General features: G+C 35.3%; 2 protein-coding genes across 3 annotated transcripts in view; one reads left to right on the forward strand and one right to left on the reverse strand.

The window, feature by feature from the left end:
• LOC143342323 (putative RNA methyltransferase CG11342) overlaps window positions 1–18,829 on the reverse strand; it is a 47,885-nt gene extending 29,056 nt beyond the window's left edge. The window contains exons 1-2 of one of the 2 annotated variants that reach the window (XM_076766070.1): window positions 18,729–18,829; window positions 1,410–1,497 (exon numbers count right to left, since the gene is read on the reverse strand). The gene's annotated coding sequence lies outside the window, so the exon portion shown is untranslated. The remainder of the gene's footprint in view (window positions 1–1,409; window positions 1,498–18,728) is intronic. The other variant, XM_076766072.1, reaches the window with a different exon arrangement.
• A 769-nt stretch (window positions 18,830–19,598) lies between these two features.
• Trbl (tribbles pseudokinase 2) overlaps window positions 19,599–27,368 on the forward strand; it is a 46,464-nt gene continuing 38,694 nt past the window's right edge. Inside the window, exon 1 of the mRNA XM_076766067.1 lies at window positions 19,599–19,620. The gene's annotated coding sequence lies outside the window, so the exon portion shown is untranslated. The remainder of the gene's footprint in view (window positions 19,621–27,368) is intronic.

Raw genomic sequence — 27,368 nt, forward strand, 5'->3', positions numbered from 1 at the left:
TTTTTATATCAACATGCACCACATTGAGGCAAATTGATATGTTGTGACTTCGTCACCCAAATACCTTCATTTTGTAATGCATTTTTTTCAATTTTTACTCGTAGTGTTTGAAGATCAATGGTCAAAGTATGCTTAGGAATACTTTTTTGCAAAAATTTTAAACTGAAAAGTGTATCGACTTGACCCAGTCTCCCAAACCTATTCCATTTTCTCCGCAAGCACCGCGGGATCGTTTCGAAGTTGCGCAAAACGTGTGCCCGTGGGTGATCAGATTTTGCACCCCTGTTGCGTCACTTGCGCAGCTACATGCGCGTAGGTGTGAAAAGTGTTGCTTGTTTGATGTATATTTAAACGTTGCATCGACCGGTGTTCCTGAATCGAGCGCCGACATCGTCTGGTGGGGACTGCGAAACACGGTAACGCGAACCTCGGTCCGAGGTCGACATTCTCTCATGACTGTCGTTTCGCTCGTTCGTCGAGCAGTGTCCTCGAAAATCAACGATTCGAGCATTCATTGTCAGTATTGCCAGCTAGACGACACCGGCAGTATCGGTGTGCTGACTTTGAAACGTGTCATTGGTCGGTTCTGCCTTGCTGACAACGTGTGCTATCGAACACTCGCGGCTATCGAACACGTGTACCTTCCAACGTAAACTATCGTTTTCCTAACCTCTGCGACCTCGAATTTAAACGCGGGTTTCAATCGCGTTTCGCTACTCGATAATCGTCTTTTCGAAACAATTCTGAACAAATTGCAAAGAAAATAATCATCCAAAGAAAAAGCAGTCGAGCGTAGTTCGCATGGTGTGTTATACAATAGTTACAGGAAACAATTAATAGCTTTTCATCCGACAGACAAGAGTGGGCTGTACTTCTATTTAATGTTTGCTCTAAATTTAGAAAGGATCCTTAGCACGGATTAAAACGTTTAAGTAAGAATACACGACACGTTTATACTGTACAATCCTTGTCTATGTATTATTGGATGTTAATCTATAAAACGTTCGCGCGTGATATGAAGATTAACCAAACTATCGATTAAAGCACGTTGTTTGATAGAATTAAGTACCTTTAACATTTATTGTTACTTTGCTGAAAAGAGTTTATGAGAAAACTATAATCAATTTAGTCGATTGATCGAAAGTGTTCGAGTGGCTGGTATTCACCGCGTAGTATCCGGACACGTAATCGATAGCACCGACATCGGGAATTAACAATCGATCGAACGGAGTCATTCCTCCCCGGGTAAGCACGTGATCGTTATCGTTTAACATTTTTTTCTCATTATTTTTTCCAAACGACAGTCTGGCGCAATCGCGACGATCATTATCGATATAACCGGAGGTGTGCACGCTCGCATGCCCGATGAAATGATATTTATTGTTACCAATGAATCAGTAGGTGCATACCGATGCAATATTTACCGATGTCGGAGCACAACGCGCCATGTTTGCGAGGGAACGTCACAGCCACTGCGTGCCAATCATTACCGTGTCACTGGAACAATCGGAATTTACGTAAGAATATTTCAGCGTGAGATCATACGACTCCGTTACTATGGAAAGTTTATGCGATAACGATGAATACCCGATAAGGTAAATGTACTAACTATAATGTCCCAATACCTGGACACCGATGCAAATACTAATTATTATTAAGCATACGTGCAAAGTAGGAACGGGAGGCTAATTTATATTATTTAATCGTACAGCTCTATACAATAAAAATTATAGTGACGAATACTTTATTTAAAGCGTTTCAAAAATTGCCTGCATTGTTGCAATTATTAACGATAGAGTGCTCACATGTTAAGATAATTATTATAATATTGGAGTTTTTTCACGAGCGAATGGATTATGAAATTTTTAACATAATTTATAAACTTAGAAAGTGTTATCAAATTAGTTTTCATATAAAAATTTAAATGGCTATATATCGGTACACCGATATTCTTGTCCGTCTAATGGCTAATCACTCGTTCAGTTATCAGAAAATTTTCCTTTCTTTACTCTTTTATCTTGGAAGGCTAATGACACCAGCATCTCAGGTTGATGCAAAAAGGTGAATGGCGAGTGAGAGTCGCCTTTCGAGTTACCGCAAAACACCGAGTGGCGAGTGAGAGTCGTCTTTCGAGGGCAAAGGATTAATAACATCCTATCGCTGAATTTGACACAGAGGCAAATCTCTTCTTTAGATACAAATTTTAGAAACAAGCGTTCCTCGTTAGAAAATCAGATACATAACCTTATTTACAATCACTTATACAATCACTATTCGACTGTGTTTTAAATATTAACCCATATGAAAGTTTCCTGTTAATCTCTCAGGAAGAAATAAGGCCAATTAATAATCACTTCTTATTCCTACCCATATATTAAAACTAAGTTGTTTCTGGTGTCTTGAGAAAATAGTAACATGAGAGGGTTTTATAGCATTTTACAGAAAAATACAAAAGATACAAAATCCCAATTCTCATCAGGTACTTGGAGAAACCAAATAAAAAACATGACTGTAGATTCAAAAGAAATTTCTAGAAATTCTTGTCCTTGCTACTGATGATATGAATGCAATTACTGCTCCCTCAATGTTTTCCACTTAGTTGCACGCGAATCATAAATTTCACTAAAATATGTTTAAAAAATTTGACAGCTTATAAAATAATTATCTTTGGCTGTTCTTAATTAATGTTGTATTTTTGTACGATTAGCTAATGGGTTAAGATGGGTTTCAACAGTTTCAAGTTTCAATGCTAAAGCAGCTTTCTAGCGAAAGATCGTCGCGTACCTGCGACGAATAATAATATCATAAATCACCGTATGCGAACGGGATGCTTTCTCCTAAAATGGATTTTCCAAAAGGATACGTGCATCCTGTCCAATTGTGGTCCCTATTTTCCGTTGTACGTGCAGTCGAACAGCTGCTACTATTTAGGAAACCGGACGAGGAAGAGGATGCTAACGCATGAGAAAGGCGGGCAAGGGATACGACTCGTTTCGCTTTAATTTAACCACAACCCTATGAAAACGTACGCCAGCGGTGTGCCGCGGTGAAAAATGTACCGGTACACGTGGCACAGTATTTTGGGTTTCGAACAAAATTGGGGGAGCCATCTGTCTAGCACCGTGTAAAGTAGTATCTGGGCTGTTTGTATCATTTTTTTTATTCTGACAGACGTACACGGGGCGGAGCGCTTGCTAGAAATCTCGGTTCTCGACAGAACTCGACACCGCAGTTTTAGGAACGAAAAGGGACGTCGCTTAACCCTTGTATCAATAACCGGGTGCCAGGGCACCCTTCTCCACGTTTCATCAAACACTCTTTATCGCAAAATCAACATTAGGGGCAAAAATATGTTCAAATTTTTGCATACAGTAGAACCTCAGATATACAGACTCATGACTGAACCTTTATTATCCGAACACGTATTCTTTTACCGTATTCGCAATCTTTAAACACGCAAGTTCTTTTAAGCTCAAGAGGCAATTCAATTCGTAACATTCGAACCTCAGTTATTCGGACCATTTCGGTTATCTGAACTGCCTTGTCCCCCGACGTGTTTGAGTAAACGAGGTTCTACTGTACCTCTAATATTTAACTTTTATAGAAAATGTTCCGTGCAGGGGAGAGTTTTGTTCGTCTCTGCAACGTGACGCGAAACGATTCAATGATAAAGCAGACGGGCAGATTTCACAATATTCCCTGAAATATCGAGAGAAGGATCATCCGCGCGCAGGCAGCAAAATTACAGAAAAAGGATCGACGGTTCGCGAACTTCGCAAGTAGAAAGCAGATCCAGACGCGAAAAGGTCATAGATCTCGTTGGAAGTCAAGCTGCGAGCGGCGGAGCGGCTTTTCCCGAAAGTCTGCGGGAGAAAGCGAGATCGTGGATCGCAGGACCGTGTACGAGTTCCACGGTTCCGGGATCGATAAAATACGTGGAAGATACATACCGGGCGCATCCATCGCGAGACGCCGCAGCTCGATATCTCGCAGTCTTATCTCGAATTTCTATCCCGGCACCGCCTTTCCGTCGTTCGCGAGCATCGTTTATGCGTGGGAGGATCCGTGTGTCCTTCCCAGAGTTCCTTCGTCTTCGGTCTCCCTGATCGAGGCTGTTGCTCGAGGTTAGCTTCTTTTTCAAAAAGGAAAAGTAGTTACACCAATACGACGGGCATTTACGAAAATCGATGTTTCGTTAAATACCAAGATGTTAAGATCGAATTTGGAAAAATGAGGAAGACATACAATAGACGTATCTTGAAACTTTATTAAAAATTTTTAACACGTTTTTCTCAAAACTGGTTTAAGTTATAGCAATTTGGTATCTTGTAATATCCTACATCTGGATTATAGAGTTTGCACTGGTTCAATGGATTTACGTTCTCTGTGTTCCACTACGGAACGTGATACTGAAGACAATGAAATTGATGAAATCATTGAAGATGGTCAGAGTGAGAATGTTAAAACATCTGTTAAATTCGAAGATGTAAATGTATGTAACTTTGCTTGTTTATACCTAAAAAAATTATGTACCTATTTTACATACATCGAAAGAGTTCGAAAATGCTCTATTATCATTCTGTGAACATCAAAATCGTAGTCGAACGACGCGCAGTGATTCATTTTCCCGAAAACGTGGACAAAATTAAAAAGAAGTTTATAGTTCATGAAATCAAATTAATGCTATTAACAAATAAGGAATCTGTGCATATTTTACTGTTAGTTTTAATGTTTTAGTGGCAACCCTTTTGAAGATATTCCAATTCAAAAATAGGTCTTCTTGATTTAGGAAGTAATTTTGAAACTGATGTACAAAGTATCATGTTTGTCTATCAAAGCAAGCATTATACAGGGTCTTCAGCGACCCCTGAGAAAAATTTTAATGCGAGATTCTAGAGGCCAAAATATGACGAAAATCAAGAATACCAATTTGTTAATTGAGGCTTCGTTAAAAAGTTATTAACAAAAATTATTGTTAAAAATTATTAATAACATTTATCCACCTACACGAATTTTTTTCTCGAGAGTGCGTAGGATTTCGGGGGTATGTCTAATAACCAAAAATGATTGCAATTGACCTCTGCAACTAAAAATAATTTTTTTAGAACAATTCAAAATTTTTTAATTTCGTCGAAAAATTTGTCCTTTATTGAATTTTTTTCTCGGAACTGGGTAGGATTTCGAGGATATGTCTATTCATCAAAAATGATTATAATTGATCCCTCCAACTAAAAATAATTTTTTCAGAACGATTTAAAATTTTCTGTTTTCGCCGAAAAATTTCAGCAGCTACCCCCTGTCGATTTTTCTTAAAACTTCGTTTTTGATTTTTAGTAATTTTGTTTGGCACCCAATAGAAAAGTTGTCTAATACTTTTTTGTAGGTACCCATGAGCTCTACTTCAGAAAAAAGTTTCATTGAATTATATTCACTATTGAAGGAGTATTGGCTGTTTGAAAATTGGACCATTTTTATGGGCTTTTTCTCATTTTGCGGGGTCAAGGATCAACTTTTCGAATATTTTTGTGATTTGTACATATTCTCCACCAAAATGCGCGTAGTTTGCTTTTTTAAACATTAAAATCGTCCAATCCGTTCAGGAGTTATGATGTTTTGAAGATTCCTATGAAATTTCAGGGAACCATTGCTGGCCTCAAATCAGATTTTCGATGAGGAATTTTTTTCTCGAAAGTGCGTAAGAATTCGGAGGTATGTCTATTCACCAAAAATAATTGTAATTGACCCCCACAGCCAAAAATAATTTTTTTAGAATGATTTGAAATTTTTTAATTCCGCCAAAAAATTTTCCTGTCGATATGGAACTTTAAACGTTAATAACTTTTTAAGAAAGCCTCAATCAACAAATTGGTATTTTTCGTTTCATTTTGACCTCTAGAATCTCTCATTCAAATTTTTTCCCACGGGTGGCTGAACACCCTATATATTTCTTCCGGGGGAAATTCGTATTTTCGAAACTCTGGCTACAGAAACTGGCGACTCGTTTCTGCGCCCTGTTCCTTCGCCTCCTGGCTTCTCCCTTCGACTATTTATCCTTTCTCGACCGTGCCCAGGACACGAGCGAAAATGCCGGCGAACCGGTTCCAGAATTTTTCGTCGGTTCCTCGTCCCGGACTTTAGACCGGTATTCCTCCACGTTGCCAGGATGCGTAGGCCGTTTCGCGGTGCATTTTGCAAATCGGCGGCCATTCCGGATACGCGAATTCGTACCACATTCGTGTCACGAATAAGCGACTGGTATCCGCTTCTTACGAACGGACGTTGCAAATGGTACAAAGGAAACGCGAGGAAACTGCGAGAGAGCATTTGTTTCTCAACATTATTCCAACCTTAACCCATCGGCCGTGGACGATTTTAGAATTCTTTTTCATTCGAAAGCGCGAATAAATTTTTTTCTCAATTGGACACGGCGTGTGATATAAGGTCGACAAAATAAAAACTGTACAATAATCGAGCACCTTATCGACAAAATTTAAAAACGCAAGAGTTAACGAAGCGACGATAAATTGCAAAACTACAACGTATCGCGTACCGTTATCGGTTACCAGCGCAGGAGATGGTTTTATTTACATTTCGTTAAAAAAATGCGAGCACTTAATCTTCCATTGACATCGCTACGTGCAACATACGCAGACGTTATAGAGAAAAATGGAAACGGAGATAAGCCGATAAGTTCATTTCTGCTAGGGACAAAAGGAGATACGGTCTAGTGTAAACGAAAAATTTTCTTTTTAATTCCTTATCTGTTCGTCCTTCGAAAACTCGACGGGAACTGAAAACACAAAACAGACGGAGGTGTCGTAACGTTGCCTTTGATTCGAGACACATAAACGCGACTGCGCAATCCCCAACCGCTTTCAGTTACTAACATTTACTAACGCTCGTATTATACTTTATTTATCGTACCATTTAGAATCGTATCGGTATTCAAAAGTACACTCGAGCACGAAAAAAAAGTGGAACGCTCGATAGATCTTACGCAACTTAGTAATCGACTATCTGGTTGAGCTTGTTTCCCTTTTTCACATTTGGCGACGCTTATATGTATATCTACGTATATATATATACTTTTTATTAAAATTTCACAAGTATTAGGGTTCCTTTGAATTGTAAACATAAAGTGCCAGTTACTATCGAATATATCTCGTATAATTCTTATTTAAAGTGTAAGCAGAGGTTTATAATGAATGAATGCAGTTACGATGTATGAGAGTATTGATTGAGGGCATTGCCGACTGTGTGCGAGTGTTTCGTGTGAAGTGTACGTTTAAAAGTTGTTCATGTAATTTGTTAATCATTTGTTATAAATAATTCGGTTAGTTACGGTTACGTTCGGATTAGTTTTTGGATACGAAAATATCTTACAGTTATTAGTACGAAAATATCTTACAAAAGAAAACCTTCAGTGTCCATAAGAGGAACGTCCTCTATACTTACATCGTTATTTAATGGAGCAAATAATTTTTTATATTTAATAATATTGTATTTGGAAAATTTACGAACCAAAGGGAATTCTAAAATGCCCGAATCTCGAAAGACAAAGAGTCCCAAGGAAACTGAATGGTCCACTCGTAGACCAGAGGACTGATTCTTCGTTTCTGATCCCAAAGAGTAATCCTGTTTTTCGCCACATCCTGTGTATTTGAAGGACGTCGTTAATCTCAGTTAACCCGGAAACACAGCAAAGCAGGGTCGGGACAACGAAGACCTTCCTCTGTTGTGATATTTATCCTGTTTGTCGTTGGTGGGTTAAGTTTAGAGCAAATCGTACTACAGCTAGAGCATCTTCCGTGAAGTGTCGCCGCTTCAGTGTCCACGGATGTTACGGTGAATGGTTGTTGGCTTTAGTCATTGTCGAATGTCGCAATCCACCTCGAGCGAGGTCGTTTCACGAGGTTTCGAGGTTCCGCCCTTCCTTTGATTCAGGATAAAGATGCAGCTGTGGCAGCCGGCGGCAGTGGCCGCTGAGCATAATCGTATCTACACGCTCCTCTTTGATCTTCATGCTGAATCGGATTTCCGAAATCTCCTAAGCTTCGTTCTTCAGCGACCACGATCCTCCCGAGACGCGTACCGATTAACAAAGAGCAGTCTGACGACGAATTCAGCTTGTTGGAAGGCGCAGTGTTATTAGGTCGAGAAGTTTAAATTAAAAATATTGAAAAGTAAATTTAGTCTAAGGCAAAAATTAATCTATAATGTAAATTGTATGTGTGAACGAATAGTTTATGGGGCTCGTGTTCTGAGAAAGCGAATGTATACAGGATGTTCGACTACCCCTGAGAAAAATTGTAATGGGAGATTCTAGAGGCCAAAATAAGACAAAATCAAGAATATCAATATCTTGATTGAGGCATCATTAAAAAATTATTAAAAAATTAAATTAAAAAATTTCAAATCATTCTGAAAAAATTATTTTTGGTTGTGGGGCTCTATTACAATCATTTTTGGTGAATACATATACCTCTGAAATCCTACCCACTATAGAGAAAAAAATTCAAGTAGGTATTTTTAGACGAAATTAAAAAATTTCAAACCATGCTAAAAAAATTATATTTAGTTATAGAGGTCAATTACAAGCATTCTTTGTGATCAGACATACCCCGAAATCCTACGCACTTTTGAGAAAAAAATTCCTTATCGAAAATCTAATGTGAGGCCAGAAATGCTTCCCTAAAATTAAAATGTCACAACTCCTGAACGGATTGGAGGATTTTAATTTTTCAAAATGCAAACAACACGTATTTTAGTTGAAAATATGTAGAAATTCCAACAATATTGAAAAAGTTGTTCCTTGACACCGTAAAGTGAGGAAAACCCCCTAAAACTGGTTCAATGTTCAAACGGCCATAACTCCTACAATAGTAAAGGTATCTCATCGAAAATTTTTTCTGAAGCATAGCCCATGGGTACCTACAAAAAAGTGTTAGACAATTTTCCTGTAGAGCGTCAAACAAATTTATTAAAAATGAAAAACAAATTTTTAAGAAAAATCGACAAGGGGATATGTTTCGGCGAAAAAAAAGTTTCAAATCGTTCTGGAAAAATTATTTTCGGTTGCAGGTGTCAATTACAATAATTTCTGGTGAACAGACCTACTCTCGAAATCTTACGCATTTTCGAGAAAAAAATTCAGTACGGGCGGAACTTGAAACGTTAATAACTTTTTAACGAAGCCTCCATCAACAAATTAATATTCTTGATTTTCGTCTTATTTTGACCTCTAGAATCTCCCATTAAAATTTCATTCAAGGGTGGCCGAACATCCTGTATATGGGAGTTCGGGACTAAACTAATAACTCTTAAACTATTCAATTTTCGACCTAAAGCCTCTAATGCTTTTTTCAAAAGGATACAAAGATGCATCACAGAACACCCTGTATACAAGGACCAAATAAAAGTTTGGGAGTTTAGTTAAATTCGGTCAGTCGTTACAGACACTTTGAAAGTTAGATATACCTGCCTTGAGAAATAAAGAACTAAGGGTGAATTATATTTCAAGTTGTTCTATGCATAATCTTAATACAAAATTTATTAAGTTGCGTATAATAGAGTTAAGATACGAAGGTATTATTAGAAAAAAAGAAGTAGGAGGAAGACTACGAGGTTAGTTCGGGAAACGAACGAAATGAGTGTCGAAATAAAAGAAAAGTAACGATAATAAAAACGTCACTCGAAGCAAAAGAGAAAAAATGGGAGAGAGAAGAAGCAAAATTGGAAAGAAAAATAATAGATCTGGAAAGAATAGACGAATACAGATGCAAACAAGAAAAAAGAAGCAACTTAATAATACAAGGGCTAGAAATTAAAAAACAACTTAGAAAAAAAGATTGCCTTCTTAGAAAATAATCTAGAGATAAATGCAGGAATAAAGTCACTAACACTGAGAAAAGTTTGCGGCTCGATTCCAGTTAAATCCTAGATATCGTAAAAATGATGTCTCAATGTTGTAAACATTGTTCGAATCGAATTGGAGTTCTGATAAAACGATCGATTTTATGGGCACGTTAACTTCGGTTAACAGGCTCTCTGACTCGTGTCGACATTCACGCGCGCGCGCGCACAGTGACACAGTGACACACATCTGTTCCATCGGGATCGATCAAAAAGTATCGCCGTAGAGTCTGCATTGCGCAAAATGCTTCTGCTTTCGAGGATCCCTCCGAAAACACGGGTCGCAAAATATTGAGATGCAACGCAACATTTTCGATTGCATTGGCGCGATGAGAAAATTCGTTTCTCTAAATTTTAAGCCAAATGTAACATTTAAAATAGTTCCAGACGAGGTGTTCAAGGCAACCGTGCGCTAACTCTAGTCTTGGAAGAAATATTATTTCCTCGCGCAGAAAATTTATACGCGCGGTAGATGCATAAAACATAGTTTGCGTAAACAGGCTAAATTCAAACCAACGAACAGATGTCTCGTTCATTCTGTAGGCTTGTAAATATGACTGTGGAATATGCTCCAGCTGTGCAAACGAAATTATTATTAATTCAAATTTGCAACGAAATAAATAAGTATTTCATTCGTAAAGTAGGGTTGTCTTTTTATTTTGTATTTGATAGTATATTCTTTGGATCGGATATACGATGCAGAAAGAAATTACATGGTTTAGATTCTCTCCTACAATAGTTGTACTTATACATATACAGGGTGCTCCACGCAACTAGAAAAAGCTACGTATACAGGGTATTCGACCACTTCTGGGAAAAATTGTAATGGGAGATTCTAAAGACCAAAATAAGACGAAAATCAAGAATATTAATTTCTTGATTGAAGCTTCGTTAAAAAGTTATTAAAAAGTTAAATTAAAAAATTTCAAATCATTCTGAAAAAATTATTTTTGGTTGCGGGGATCAATGACTATCATTTTTGGTGAATAGACATACTCCCGAATTCTTACGCACTTCCGCGAAAAAAATTTGAGAAGATGTGAAATTTTTCGACAAAATTAAAAAATTTCAAATCGTTCTGGAAAAATTATTTTTGGTTGCAGGGGTCAGTTACGATCGTTTTTGGTGAATAGACATATCCCCGAAATCCCACGCACTTTCGAGAAAAAAATTCTTTACCGAAAATATAATTTCTGGCCAAAAATGTCTGCCCGAATTTTTATGCGAATCTTTAAGATATCATAACTCCTGAACGGATTGGACGATTTTAATGTTTAGAAAAGCAAACTACGCGTATTTTGATGGAGAATATGTGGAAATTCCGAAAATATTCGAAAAGTTGATCCTTGACCCCGCAAAATGAGAAAAACCCCATAAAAATGGTCCAATTTTCAAACAGCCATAACTCCTACAATTGTGAATATATTTCAATGAAACTTTTTTCTGAAGTAGAGCTCATGGGTACATACAAAAAAGTATTAGACAACTTTTCTGTAGGGCGTTAAATGAAATTACTAAAAATCAAAAACGAATTTTTAAGAAAAAACGACGAAGGTTTAGGTGCCTAAATTTTTCGGTGAAAAAAAAGTTTCAAATCGTTCTAAAAAAAATATTTTTGCCTGCAGAGGTCAATTTCAACCATTTTTAGTGAATAGACATAGCTTAGAAATCCTGCGTACTTTCGGAAGAAAAATTCTTTACCAAAAATATACTGTGTGGCCAGAAATGTTTTCCCGAAACTTTCTAACGAAGCCTCAATCAATAAATTGGTATTCGTGATTTTCGTCTTATTTTGACTTCTAGAATCTCTCATTAAAATTTTTGCCAGGAATGGCCGAACACCCTGTATGTATCTCTAAAACGATTAAAGATACAAAATATGTGATAAAGCAAAATTAAGCTGCTTAATAACATAAACTATTTTATTTCAAGCAAGGTACTATCGCTCTTATTGGAAACCTCGTTACTTCGAAGCTAGTCGCCACATTGTCACAAGTAACGCATTACTTTGACATGTCCCGTAACTCTTGATTTCGATCGAACGGAACTGTGTACGTGTTAAAGAAAACTATGGACGCGCGTGTCTTGACGAAATACATTTTTAATCGGAAAAACTTCCGGAACGACCGATAAAGGGCTTCTATCACCGGAAACGAGGCGTCAACTGGCTAGGGACTTCCGCGTTTAGGTTCCTGTTTCTGGCATACGAGGAGCTCTATCGGGGGCAGATAACAGTCCTACACGCGTTTACATTCGTGGTGGGGCCAACGAGCGGCATCGGACCTCTTTAAGTCTTAAGCCCCCCATTATGCTCGTAATCCCTTTCAAGGAAGACAAACTCGCACCGGAAGTCGATGTATCTTCGAACCTCGCTTCGACCGGTCGTACAGAATTCAGAACAAAAATCTTAACTTCTAAACTAATCGATTTCCGACATCCAAACTCTTAATACCTTTTTAAAGAGAATAGAAATATGCATTAAAAAGTATATATTTTTATTCAAAAAATCGATACGATATTGATCTTTTCTTTTAATAATAAATTTGTTCCTCTCTTTACTAGTGCAATTTCATTTCGACTGATTATTAACGCGTTCACTGCCAGATCCAAGCAGTATAATATTTTGCAAGAGTAAAATTTTTATTTTACACCATTATAAGCTACATAACCTAAAATTTGTTACAGTAGTTAGTTTTATAACCTTGTTAAAATTCACAAATTCTATCCAAATTTATTTCCCTCAACGTCTTAACTTGAGAATTCATTTTTCTAGTATCATAGTGATAAATCCTGTCATCCATATATGTATGAGTGACGTGGCAGTGAAAGTGTTAACTAACTTTTGTTTCAAAAGTTTTTTTATCCATTTAGTATGAAACAAAACTCATAACTTTACACATAAAACCTTTAGAATAAATTTTATATAAATAAAACGATTTTTACGAAAATGTCAACAACAATTCAAGTAAATCGACCAGGTTTATGACTTGTACAGACTTGTAACGACTTAGTATATAACTTCAGATGGGATTTAGTCACAGCTGCATGTGCCTTCCCAAATAATAAAGTGTACAATTAAGTCATAAAGGAACGGCGATTACGGTACCCTGGATGGTCGATTTGGCGACCAGGAAGAGCAACCCAATGGCGGACGTGCTTCGGGGACCCTAATCAGCTCCTAAAACTTTAGTTAAGAACGGTTTCCTTCCCAACACTCGGGACCTTACGCTAACAATGTTCGTGCTTTTCTAAAATGATAGAAAACATCAATATAGTTTTGACATTATCCAGTATATACATGGGAAAAGTGTACTGAATTAAAAGGACATTAGGAAAAATACTTGTTTCTATGTTAGGCTCGAAACTTTTCAGACGATCCTCGTAAGTATGCATACAATAAAAAATGTATCATACTGTGTTACGGTATAGTTTCTTCCTTAAAAAACGCAAAAACTTTTTATTTATTACATATGATAATTCAAATAATTTTGAATAAACACTTCGCAAATTAATCCTATTCAAAGTAAACAGAACTTTGTAAAAACATATATTTTCGTTTAAATTAAAGTGTTTTTTTATTATTTCAAGAGAAATATTCTTCAAATGTATCAATTACGATAGATGATATGTATTTTTTTTTTTCATTTGTAAGCATTTGAACCCCTTCTGGGTTTATTTCGCTTTACAGGAATAATATAAGTGGGTACAATAATATAGAATACAAGTGAATACAGTAACAATGTCCATTAACACTAAATATGCAGATTACAATTTTTGAAAAAAGAATGAATACTAAGACAAGCTTCAATATTTGGCTTCGCTATGAGTGTGTCTACATTAAGAGGTAGTTGAAGGCCCATACTAAGTAGGACATTTGTTAGCTTGCATGATATGTATTTAATGGCAAGGAATTAAATGGAACGAATGTAAAAGAATATATTTTCGTTTAAATTAAAGTGTCTTTTTATTATTAGAAGAGAAATATTCTTCAAATGTATCAATTACGATAGATGATATGTATTTAATAGCAAGGCATTGAATGGAACTAATGTTCTAATTATAGAAACTGGAGCGTTCTACTTTGAAAAATTAGCGTTGGCCTGAAGAAGATACTCCCGTCGATCGGTTTATTAGAAAATTTCGAAGAATCCTAATCTCCTCACAAATTACATAGCACAGAAAAACTCGGTCGTCGAAGGGATCATTATACACCCGAAGGTATAGTCATCGGTAAGATTAATGTCACGGTCGTTTCCTTGCGATCAGCTGGTTCTTCGAGCTAACGACTCCCGATATCCGATTCAACAAAGTAATATTGCTATTTCCCAATCGTCGTTATAATCTTAATTTATATTCCGACGTACATCGGCCATCGCACAAGATATGTGTCCCGAGTTACACAAACACATTATACGGAATGATGCAATAACGGACCTGTAGGTTGAAAGACAATATTCAAATCAACACGTGGCGGACGTTTTGAAGCAGAATAAGTTCCAAAAGGTGAAATCGCGTTTCATAAACCGTTACATTGCAACATAATCGATACAGGATCTTTGATATTTGGACATCATAATATTTGTATTTCAACTAATCGTGCAATCTATAGGAATATCATTTTCTCTCCAATTATGTGTTGATGAATTCTGATTCGTGAAATCTGTGTCGGTCGTTTCAATGGGAATCGCTAAACAGGCCCCCGCGTGCTTATTTCAGCGATAAAGTGGAAAATACAAGTGGAAAGGAACTGTTACAAGCGTAAAATTATACAGTGGAACATCGATTATTGTATGAGAAGCTGGTTTATGGGGATACAGTATGTATCAAAAGTAAGTAAACAGTCAGTGACAGAATGAAAGAAAGGTTTAGATTTACATAAAATAATAGTTATTTATTATATAGATAGCGTTCAAGTAAATTGAACGATAGAATTTGTTAGTTGGCAATGTACTGAAATATGAAAATAAAAACTATTATTATTACATAAACATTAATTACATAAGTAAGTGAACACTATGCATACGTAACCAGAATGGCCGCCATTGTTTAACAATATTCTTGTTTACCAACAGGATGATTCTAGAAACGGAGACAAAATAAATTGATAATTATTCATACGTGGAAAGACGGCTCTGTACAAAACAGAAACAGTTTGATTTTTTTTTGATTTGTTTTTTCTGAGATATCAAGTTGACCTTGAATTTTTTAAATGCGTATTTTTATTTAGCAATGTAACTGATAAAAAGCTGAATGCAGAAACCTTGAAGTGACGTTTCTCAAAACATTCAATTATTCCTTTTAATTACGGTACTCATTGAACGATTACAATCTGAAACGTTAGCAATAGTTTCTTAGATTTGTTGTTCATTTTGTCTTATCAAAATCACTTGCCATCAAAGGCCATTCTGTTACTCGTCATTCTTTTTATCAGCTACTAAAAACGATACTAAAACAACACACGGTGCCGTATAAAAAATAGAAGGTTACATTTATACGTCGTAAAATAAAAGATACGAAGCAAATCGAAATAAGCAAAGACAGTATATTACATGTAAAATATTGTATTAACTTAATTCTTAAACATTATGTTTTGGATTTCTAAGGCAAATTGAATCGAAAACAATTACTTGTAAAACAATTTCTCCTAAAATCAGCAAACACTTAATCCTTTCTTGATTGGAATTGTTATTGACTCACACACTTTTGACAAACGTTTACGAACGTTTACCGAGTGTCTCCGTCAGATAAATAAGCACGAGTAAATTTTTTTGGACGATAAATAAAAATTCCAACGAATAACATTTAAATGCAAAAAAATAATGAAATATTTAGATCAAGAAACACTTCTATAGTAAATTCAGTTTTAAAAAATAAAATTTTTTCTCCCTCTGTCTAATATAAAGGAAAAATTTATTTCTTGAATTTGTATTAATTTAGACTTTCCAGAGTACATGATAAAGTAATGCAAATTAAAAACAAACGTACGTTTCGATTTTTAATTTGGGTTCTCTTTTCTGTTAAAAATAAACTAATGTATTATAAATTCAAATAATTATTAGTCGAAAATGGGAATAAATTGTATGCATCACAGAAATATTATTTCAATGTATGTAAAATAATTTTAATAGAATTCCAGTAAAGAATTTTTTATCTCCATTATCGTATTGTATGCTCTAGAAAAGTCTAAATAAATATATCATTTGGTAAACCACTTCACTATGAAAATCACGTTTCTTGGGATTTCAATTCCTCTAAATTTCGAGATTTTTCAAATAGGTTGTCATTCATAATTGCAATAGATTGTTGACGTAAGTAAGTTATGAAATCATAATTTAATAGATAGAGTAAACGGAGTTTCCGTATTTTTCTCAATTTCTCAAGCATTCTCAAAATACACACACACTTTTGTAAACTATATTTTTCAGTGTTTCCTTGGAATAAAATCGAGCCTTTTGCATATTTATTGTGCATAAACATTCGCAGTCTATTCATTAACAAGCATCATCCATCAAGATTTTCGTCATTTGTATTGCTAAGAGGGAATGCTAATTATTAATGTTAATCGAGTTTTGTACGCGATGCAGAACGTGTTAAACATAATGTACGTCGAAGTGAAAATTCGCTCTGGTTTATTTCACGAATTTAAACTCGATTGAACACTTATGGAGGTGGTTCGAAACACAGATACATAGTATAAATAAAACATAAATAGTTAGAATGCAATGTTACAACGAGTTCAAGGAAAACTTTATTATCACTCGTGTCAATCGAAAAAATATACTATTGCAACAAGACAGCGCAACACCGATACCGTGTAAATCACACGGTAGACAATTCTAAATTTATGGGGAGAAGTTCTTCTTTCACGCTACTACTACGAACTTTTTCGAAATTTTCTTATATAACACATAAAATATATTATAATCGTAATAATATTATAGTATTAATTGATTTTCGTTTTTCCGAAAATTGATGTTTAAATAGAGATTATGATAGACAATCATTGATACAAACTTAGCTTATTTGCCTCTTCAAAGGAATTAATCCTAAAAATTGTAATAGACGCTTAGAATGGATATGGAAAATTACACAGTTTAAATTTAATTATAGTGAGAAGTTAAGAACTTCCCACGTAACCTGATATTTATTATAGTATTATTGCGCTATAGCCTATTGAATGGCACAATATTACAGTACACGCGCGAATTAATGCATTGTCATTTGCTTAATGCAACAAGGTGCAATAATGATATCACCTGCTTGACAAAACCAAGGCAAAAAAAATGACGTCACTGACTCGAAATATGTATTACAATTTTAATCGGAATATTTATACGCTTGTTTCCCAGCGTTTTGGCTGGAACTCATCCTCGAACAAGATGAACATGGTTTTTTATGTAATATATAAAACATCAATCATTACATATAAATACACATGATATTGTTTATATATTTTTATTCCGTTTGTACAGGCTAAACTTTGATTCTACATTACTTTGAAGCTTATCACTTTATAAAAAATTATTAATAAACAAATTTATAATTTCTTAACGCGAAATTATATCGTGTTTTCTGATTTCGAATTACCGTGGATGGTTTGATCCACACGCATCAGTGGATACACTTAGCGCGTAAAAAGAGAAAAAGAGAAATTTCGATAGTAATTTCGGAACAATGTATTATATTTCGACAAAAGTTTTTTCCTATTTGTATGCTCGACAGTGTACGTACACACGACAAACGTCGTTCGTGCGGTTGTTGAGCTAGAGTCGGCGATCGGGTGCAATCTGACGTGACTAAACGTACAGTTGCGACACGTATTATCTCCCTTACGAAAATGAACGCTTTACATAGAATGTCGTACGCTTGTGCAAAGTTTACACGAGAGCGTGCTACGAAGAATGAGGCAATAGATAATTGTCCGCCACGCGAAACGTTGACGTGAAAATAATTGAATGCGCTAGAAGTGGAGAAAGAAAAAAACTGTTTTCAATTTGAATTATTAACTCCGCGGGATTTTTGTTGAAATATTACGAGCGAGCGATTGCAAACATTTCTGCAACAATACGCAGTGTTGCAGATTCGATGCAGAGAACCGAACACGTTCGTTGTTTACGTTCGTTCGATGGTCATTTTAACCGAGGAACGTTGCAGTTTCCTTCGTTGCGAAAATAGTGAATGATACGATTCAGTGGGATTGGATATCTAAAAGCCAAGTTTTTGTAATCGAATGCAATCCGAATTGATTAAACGAGATCGTTGCACCATAATGGCTCTCTTACGAAAAGCGGAGCTCCGCGAATCGAAATTTGCAAAAATCGACGGAGATTATTTATTAATCGTAAAATCAAATGGTACGATAAAGTTAATGTTATGAAATATTGCAATGATACATGCAATGAAAAAATCAACTTTTTTTTTTGTATATAAAAAGATAATTTAGAGCCATAAAAATAGTGCAGCATTTTTTACGATTTCAGTGAAATGTAACGCTTAATGTAGTTCAATATTTGAAAACCAAGAAGGCTTGAACACGGTTTGCATGATCGTTTACGCTTGGCCGCATCTGATTGAACAAATATAATTTTTAGCGCCGAAAGTAAGTTTCAATTGTTTCGTACCAAGTGAAAAATGATTTGATGTTTGTTGTCAATTTCATACTGTGAAATAGTGTAATGGGTTGAAGTTGTGTTTCTGGACAAGTATGAATATGCAAACATCTTAGAGATAAAATGTTACAATATGAAATGTTTCAACAAGATAACGATCCAAAGCATCTTTTCTGTTTTGAGAAAAATTTATTAATGGTGACTTACTAATTCTTCCCCGGTGAGAACCACAAAAGTCCTTCGCTCCCAGTTACAGATTTTCCCACCGTCAGATTCTGCACTTGGGGTCGCCAATTCGTCACCCCTGGCTTAAAGCAAAAGAAAATTTCCATAATGATTATACCAAATTATGATTGATAAAAGTATCAATACTATACTCGTACACCAACTTGAAATCTCTGTTTATTTTAGTGATTTCATATATTAACTAGAAATATCAACTATAATTTAATTTTCCGGATCAGTCACAATTACTAACATTAATTTATTTATAATTTATATATTTATAGCAAATAGCTTATAGTCAAACAATACAAAAGAAAATTTCTATAATGATTATACCAAATTATGATTGATAAAAGTATCAATACTATACTCGTGCACCAACTTGAGATCTCTGTTTATTTTAGTGATTTCATATATTAACTAGAAATATCAACTATAATTTCATCTTCCGGATCAATCACAATTACTAACATTAATTTATTTATAATTTATATATATATATATAGCAGATAGCTTATAGTAAAACAACATAAAAGAAAATGGCTAGTAATCTCCTAATTGTACAAACAGATATCATAGTTTTTATTATGAAATCGTTGAATGAAGCCCTCGTATCGTACGTGTAAATACAATCAGCAACCAAGACATATGACTACTGTTTTCATCTGTGTTGGTGAGTGTATATTACTCACATTTTTCAGAATAGGGCAGTTGCAATAGATAGGTCGACTGGTTATGTTCGAAAAGAGATTGACGAGCCTTCGTCGGAGTTTGATGTAATTAGCGTCCGCGTATCAGTGTTAAGTGTTTGTGTATCGTCACAAGAGGCCGATAGATTAAAGAGACAGAAACATGTCATATCGCACGTAGCATGGTACGTACACCAAAGCAATTTTACTCCAAATTACCATTATAAATTTGCATATTTCTCGTTGTTGCTTACTCTGGAATGCAATTTGATCATCGATCGGAGTTATTCTTCCGTTCGTGATCATTCGATTTCCACGATTTGTAGTATCCTCGACTATGTTAAAACAACTTACAATACCGCGTAAACTAAAATCACAATGTGAAATTTTACAGCGATGAGTAACGTTTCACGTTAATAATAAATGACGAAATTATTTCTGTCGAACCGATAATCGTAACCGACGATTACATTTTTATTCGAACAGATATTCCGTTGTCTCGTTTAACAGATAGATAATTTCCAACTTTAATCCATTATTTGTGAAATACATTTAGTCGGTTATAAAGGAATTATTAATCTTCATTTTTCATTTGCCCATAATGCAATTAAAAAGTAATTTAAACCAGATTTTGTGTTTGTCGTTCTTCTTGATTGCAACACGAAATCAAAATATTCCTTTTAATTTTACAATAAACATGTTATTGCTTCTTTTTTTTTATCGTTTTTGCTAAACTAATCTATGATGCAATTTCATCATTTTGTGGCAACTTTGCGAATAGTACGATGTAATAAACGTCATTCTTTTGCGTCAGATTGATAGAACACGTCCGGTTGGCATAATCTTTTTAAATCGTATGTTCTCGTGCAATACTTTCTTTTAACTTTTCGTAGGATTTTGATACTATTCCCGAAGCAACGATTACACCGAATTACATAGAAATATTGTTTTGTGAATGTAAACTTTTATTCCATCTCACAAAATTTGTACAACGAAATTCGAATCTGTATTTCTGCAAATTGAAAACAATACAAAATTATTAAAGATCGACAATCAGCTCAGAGAGATTATCGGCACTGTCGATTTTATCAATTAAAAATAAGACAGCAAATATCTTATGTTATGACGAAGACGTAATGGAATTTGCCTTTGAAAGTATAAGAAAATTAATCGAAGACTAATTTTATATACAGAATGGCCCACATAATTCTTTACGACTCGATATCTCGGTAACCATTTGATCGATTTTAATGATTTAGGTCTTGAATTGTATAGATTTGAACGACTGTCGCATTGGAATAAATCCATGGATGGATCGGGGGTTAAAATTTTGTTATGAAAACCTGCATAAAAAATTACTTTCTCAAAACTTCTATAAAAATACACGATAGCTTGAAGTTTCGACTTTTAGCTAGATAAAGCACCTAAAAAATTGAATTTCAGTAGTAATCATTGTTTATCATTGTTTATCATTTGAATCATGAATTCGAAAGCTTTCTCGTATCAACAATATTAAGGTCGAGGTTTTGTTTTATTGAACAATTTCACAATTTCTCCACACATATACAGGGTATCCACCCTAAAGTGTGATAGTCCCGATATTTCAATAACTATTGATGATACAAAAAAAATTGCTTATATGTAAATTGCAGGATAAAATGGGATCTCTATTTTGGCATAAACAAAAATTTTGTTTATGTTATTAATTTAAAAGATATCATGGTGAAGTTTAGTTTTTTAAATGGAACTATACAGGGTGTTTGGTTTTTTTCGTTGACAAATTTGGGCACCTACCCCCTGTCGATTTTTCTTAAAAATTCGTTTTTCATGTATAACTAATTCAGTTGACGCTGTACGGAAAAGTTGTCTAATACTTTTTTATAGGTACCAATGAGCTCTACTTCCATGCTAAATTTTATTGAAATATATTCACTATTGTAGGAGTTATGGCTGTTTGAAAATTGGACCATTTTTATGTGGTTTTTCTCATTTTACGGGGTCAAAGAACAACTTTTTCAACATTTTTATAATTTCTACATATTCTACACCAAAATACGCGTTGTTTGCTTTTTTAAACATTAAAATTGTCCAATCCGTACAGAAGTTATGACATTTTAAATATACGCCAGGGTAACATTTCTGTCCTCACAGTAGATTTTCGGTAAGGAATATTTTTTCTCGAAAATACGTAGAATTTCGGAGGTATGTGTAATAATTAAAAATGATTGTAATCGACCCCTGAAACCGAAAATAATTTTTCCAGAACGATTTGAAATTTTCCAATTTATTCTTAATAACTTTTTAACGAAGCCTCCATCAACAAATTGATATTCTTGATTTTCGTCTTCTTTTGACCTCTAGAATCCCCCATTAAAATTTTTCCCAGGGGTAGCCGAACACCCTGTGTTCGTACACCTCGCGGATCAGACGCGTGAGGTTGACACCCGCAAGATTACGAAATTTAATATCCCGACGTTCTGATGAGTCGGTCGGAATTAATTGAGGTGAAAATACTTTATTGGTACAAGAAATACATTTATACGTCGAACATAGCGTGTCTTGTGTTATACGGTTGAACTGTCTTCCCGGCGATCGGGGCCCTGGTTATATATCCCTGGCCCCGATCGTCTTTTGATTTTCCTTCGCGCCGGGTGCAAAACTCTCGACGCGTGCCGCGGAACATTCTCGGTCCTTCGAGGACACGTGCGATCGATCGATTTTGCACCCGGTCCGAATCGGTTGCACACGACACCGTTTCTCTGGTGCCTCTACCAAAAAGAATATACAACTACCTGTACTATGTACACCCTGTATATTTCTTTTTGGATCATGCGATAGTGCTTTTCAAGACGAATTCATTAAACTGCAATTTATTCACCCGATTTTCATTAGTTTTCAAGATACAACGCTTAGAAATTTACTAATTGTCAACGGAGACGTCTCGGTTTGAGTGGTAAATCATAAAAGCGGTTCTATTGTTGCGCTGTTTGACTCTGTCTGTTGAAACCGATAGCAAGGGTCTAGCTCGGAACGACAGACTCGAAAAGTAAGAAACGTGGAATGTATGTTACTGGTACATCAATATCGCTTATCTATTGGCTACTTGAAATATTTAATGAATTATGACGTTCGTTACAGCAAATCGAACGTTCGTAAACCAAGAATCGTCTGTATATCGTATTCGTGTCAGCCGTCGTTCCATTTAGAAGGTTCTCGTTCAACGTCTGAGACCCGCAGTTTAAACTCACCGGAAGGAACAATTTTTACGAACGATTGCCTACGTCATTACTTTTTCCTCTGCATCGGACCGTCTCGTGAGGCATCCGCGAAAATAGTTTCGGCCGTGAACATAATCGTACGTCCGGTTCGTTTACCACGAGGATACTCGCGAGCCTGCATCGTGCAGCCTTTAAACCTGCTCTGTGTTTATACGAACCGTTGCAAAACGATTCCCAGATAATCGTAAAACGCCAACGAGTAACTTTGAAACAAAAATAAATATTTCAGAAACAAATTATTTTATTCCAAAATAAACTCGCGTAAAATTTTAACCGTCTCCAGAATCTCTTCGAATTTTTACGGTAGGAAATTATTTTTTTAAAACTAAAAGAATAACTTATATGGATCGCTTCTCAAAAATCTCATCCAACATATTTTAAATCAATTTACTCATTCACCGTCAGTATTTTTTAGTCTTTAAAAAGTCGCGTTTCTGTCTTTCTGTGGGCAGGCGCTGTTCTGTGTTTATAACAATTTCATTGCATTGATAATTCAACTGCTACTTTGATAACACTATGCAACAAAATAAAAAAGCTGGGATCTCATAAAATTTTATTGCATAATATTTTCCATATCCATTTGAAACCCTCACAATGGGACTTGCACCACTTTCAAAATAAACTTTTTCATCGCGTCATTAACCAGCAAATTTTCGTGTTACTAAATCTTAACAATTAACAAGTTGCTTCAGAATGAAACGATCATGTAAAAATGTAACTATTAAGGTAGCTAACTCGACTTTTTTGGAAAATGGACTTACGCCACTTTCAAAATAAACGGCTCATATATACGCGTCAAAGTGAGAGAGCAAAGGTGACACAGCCGTTCAGGAAATTCATAGCAGTAACATGACGCGCGTCACGTATTCTCAACCAATGTTTTCTACACGCGCGTTCATTTACGAAAGAATTATCAATACGGCACCCAGTGACCTCGCATCTATCTCGAAAACTTAACAGTCTGTTGCCTGCTGCGTCCAAAATTAAACATCCGCTTTTTTCTTCCGCCGAGTGACATACCAAACTTATGTAAATATTGTTGCACTACGCGATTCCGTATACGAACATTCATAATTGCTGACAAAATCGTTTATACCTAAATATAGTGTTACAAGCTTTTCTCTCACAAACCAACGAAAGTATCGGTTTCATAAATGATCCAAGGGAGGGAGGTGGAGCGGGGGAGACTAATCTTATCACGTGCAATAGATTCTTTTTTGAAAGACTGTTAGAAAGCAAAGAGGGCTGTAGTTTTAGAAATGTTAGTAGTAACACTTTGAGTCACGAAAGTCTTCGTACACCCCCTAAAATGATCGTTCGATTACAAATGCTGTGCCGCTTTTTCTCCATATTTTGACTCTTCCATCCGCTACAAAAATAGTGTATTTACTTTCGTCGGTGAATAATACTCTTTCCCAAAATTGTATATTCTAGTTTTCATGTTTTTTTGCGAATTCAATTCTCTTAGAACGGTTGATGTCACTGACTAAGGGTTTCTTTCGCGGCACATGACCACGATATCCAGATTTTTTAAAAATTCTTCGAATATTTTCAGGGTGTACTGTTTTCCCTAAATCATTTTCTACTTCTGAAGCTATTTTTAGAGCACTTACTTTTGGATCTTGGCGAATAATTTACAGTACAGATCGAACATCTTAGGATCTTAGGACGACCACTACGTGTTTTATTTTTATATTTACCAGTTATTTTGAATTTTTTTATTGTGTACTGAATAGTACAATTTTTTCTGCCCACAATGTTAGCAATTTCACGTAGAGATTTCTTCTCCTTATACAATTTAACAATTAATTCCCGCATTTCAACGCTTATTTCTCTCCTAGAAGCACTCGTCGTTAAATGATTATTAGACATCTTTCAACTGAATCACGACGTCATGACAACGTAAAGGAAACATTATCGGGGAAGCCCAGGTATAATGTTTCAAAAATTTATTAGATTTATTAGATTTACTATCTTCGTATTTTAGTGTACGAACAATCTTAAGACATACAGACTTCGTTTTCTCTTCATTGTATAAAATATTGTTAAAAAAAAAAAGTTGTGTAGTTTAATTAATAGTATCATACATAATAATAAATGAATATAAAATTATACGAAATTGTTGCTTATTTTCTTTAAAATTACTATTTCAAGGGGTCTACGAAGACTTTCGTAACTGACTGTATATCGATAGTGCATTCCTTCTTCTTCGAACGTAATTAAAAACGTAATTATTCTCATTCAAATTTTCATTGTAATGATACAACGTAATTGTGCAGAATCATTTCGAGTGACGAAGGGGACGATACGATAAGAGATAAGCGATACTGTGATCGATTTTATGCATAAAAGTGTTTGTTTTTTATACATATTTATGGTTTTTTTAACGATAATATAAACGCATCGTAATATAATAATAATAATAATAATAATCATGAATTTTTTGTCACTATTTGTTTTTTTATACATATTTACGGTTTTTAACATTAATCATGCGAATCTTTAAAACGTCATAACTTCTGAATGAATTGGACGATTTTAATGTTTGAAAATGCAAACAACGCATATTTTAGTGGAAAATATGTAGAAATTCTAACAATATTGAAAAAGTTGTTCCTTGACCCCGTAAAGTGAGAAAAACCCCATAAAACTGGTTCAATTTTCAAACTGCCATAATTCCTACAATAGTGACTGTATCTCATTGAAATTTAGCATGGAAGTAGAGCGCATGGGTACTTACAAAAAAGTATTAGACAACTTTTCCGTACAGCGTCAACTAAATTAGTTATACATGAAAAACGAATTTTTAAGAAAAATCGACAAGGGCGTAGGTACCTAAATTTTTCGACGAAAAAAAAAATTTCAGATCGTTCTGAAAAAATTATTTTCGGTTGCAGGGGTCAATTACAATCATTTTTAGTGAATAGACATACCCCTGAAATCTTCCGCATTTTCAAGAAAAAAATTCAGTACGGGCGGAACTTTAAACGTTAACAACTTTTTAACGAAGCCTCCATCAACAAATTGGTATTCTTGATTTTCGTCTTATTTTGGCCTCTAGAATCTCCCATTAAAATTTTTCCCAGGGTTGGCCGAACACCCTGTATATACGAAATAAAATAGAATTTGGGGCTGTCTCGATAACATTAATATTTTCATTTTGTCCACCTAGATCTATGGAATTAGCCACTGTGACGTGGTCGCGAAAGTCCCAAAAAATGGGCGACGTTTAGAAGGGTAATGGCGCTGGAAGTTCCTTCGACAGCGACACGCGAAAGCGGTTAAAAATATTTGCTCTTCCGAAATAAGGCCCAAGAGCTCGAAGTAACGCATTATCAGAATTTCAACCGTGATAAATATTACTCAGCCTTGAAGTCATTTCAGACCGCATGACGAAATTTCTACGCCAATATCTGGCAAAAGATCGCGAACGTATTAAAAAAGCTGCCTCGACGTCGTCGCTTTAAACGAAATGAAATAAAAAAGAATCGCGAATAGTCGAACAAAAGATCGAAATTTCAAAAAAACTTGAATTCTGTAACAATTATTTTTCCATTAGGAGTTGTAATTCATACGTGATAGTGACTTTCGTCAGATAAGGCTTACGATCGTCCTAGAACAAATTTCATAATTGCTTCGTTACTCGTTATTAATCACTCATGAATTCGAAACGAACGTTTAGTAATTTTACAAATTTCATTTCTTCGTTAAATGCTTTGAAAGAAACTTCTTAAAAAATCACTTAAAAATGGCGTTAAGTATATTTCGTTGTATACTTTATGGTTGCTTCCTACACAACACACGTAGGTACACGTGACGTAACAATATCAACATAAACGCGGCCGTGCGGTAGTCAGGGCTGGTCTTGATAATTCGAAATCGATATATCGTTGCTTTAATATTTTATCGAGATACTCCCAGCAGTTTCCACCGGATCATGGAAACTTTGTGCGAATCATCGAAAGGCACGAAACATTAAATAGAAGATTATTAATCTTGTACAATCGTTCTATCGTCGTCAGTTGCATTTGATCAGAGATACGTAATAAAGCCTCGATAAGGAAAAGAATGTGGCAATTGTGTTTGACGATGCAAACTCACGGTCAGATTGCCTTTCTTTCGTTTGCGTCTAGCAAGTGATTAGATGATGTTCGAAAAATGCAATACCGCGGGAAGATTACGTTTGTTACCGTTCGTATTGTTCGTTCAACCGATCGAACAAGCATCAGTTTTGCCAAAATCTATTTTCGCTGAAGTTTATCGGATCGTTTGAATCATTTAGCCCGTTAAATGATACAACCGGCACCTACGTAAGCGGTAGAATGGAGTACGTTAAAAAAAAAGCACTAGGTTAACCAATATCCGGTCTGAGGTTGAGCTGCTTTGGAAATTCGAAGGCCTGGCCTGACTCGAGCGTGATCCAAACGCCACGCAATATCTCTTCAGGCAGATATACAGTCTATAGGTACTTACACACGAGTATACACGTACGTTACAATAATCTCCGCCGACTTTGCATGTTGCATATTGCAACAGAGTATGTGTTTCCCAAAGGACACGATCACGATGTTTTGATGATAAAGTCTGATGATTTATTTTCATGATTTGATAACTGAGATTCGCGCCATGAAAGTTTGATTGTTTCACTCGAACAT

Source organism: Colletes latitarsis, chromosome 6, assembly GCF_051014445.1.
Source record: "Colletes latitarsis isolate SP2378_abdomen chromosome 6, iyColLati1, whole genome shotgun sequence".
In the NCBI taxonomy this organism is placed as follows: Eukaryota; Metazoa; Arthropoda; class Insecta; order Hymenoptera; family Colletidae; genus Colletes; species Colletes latitarsis.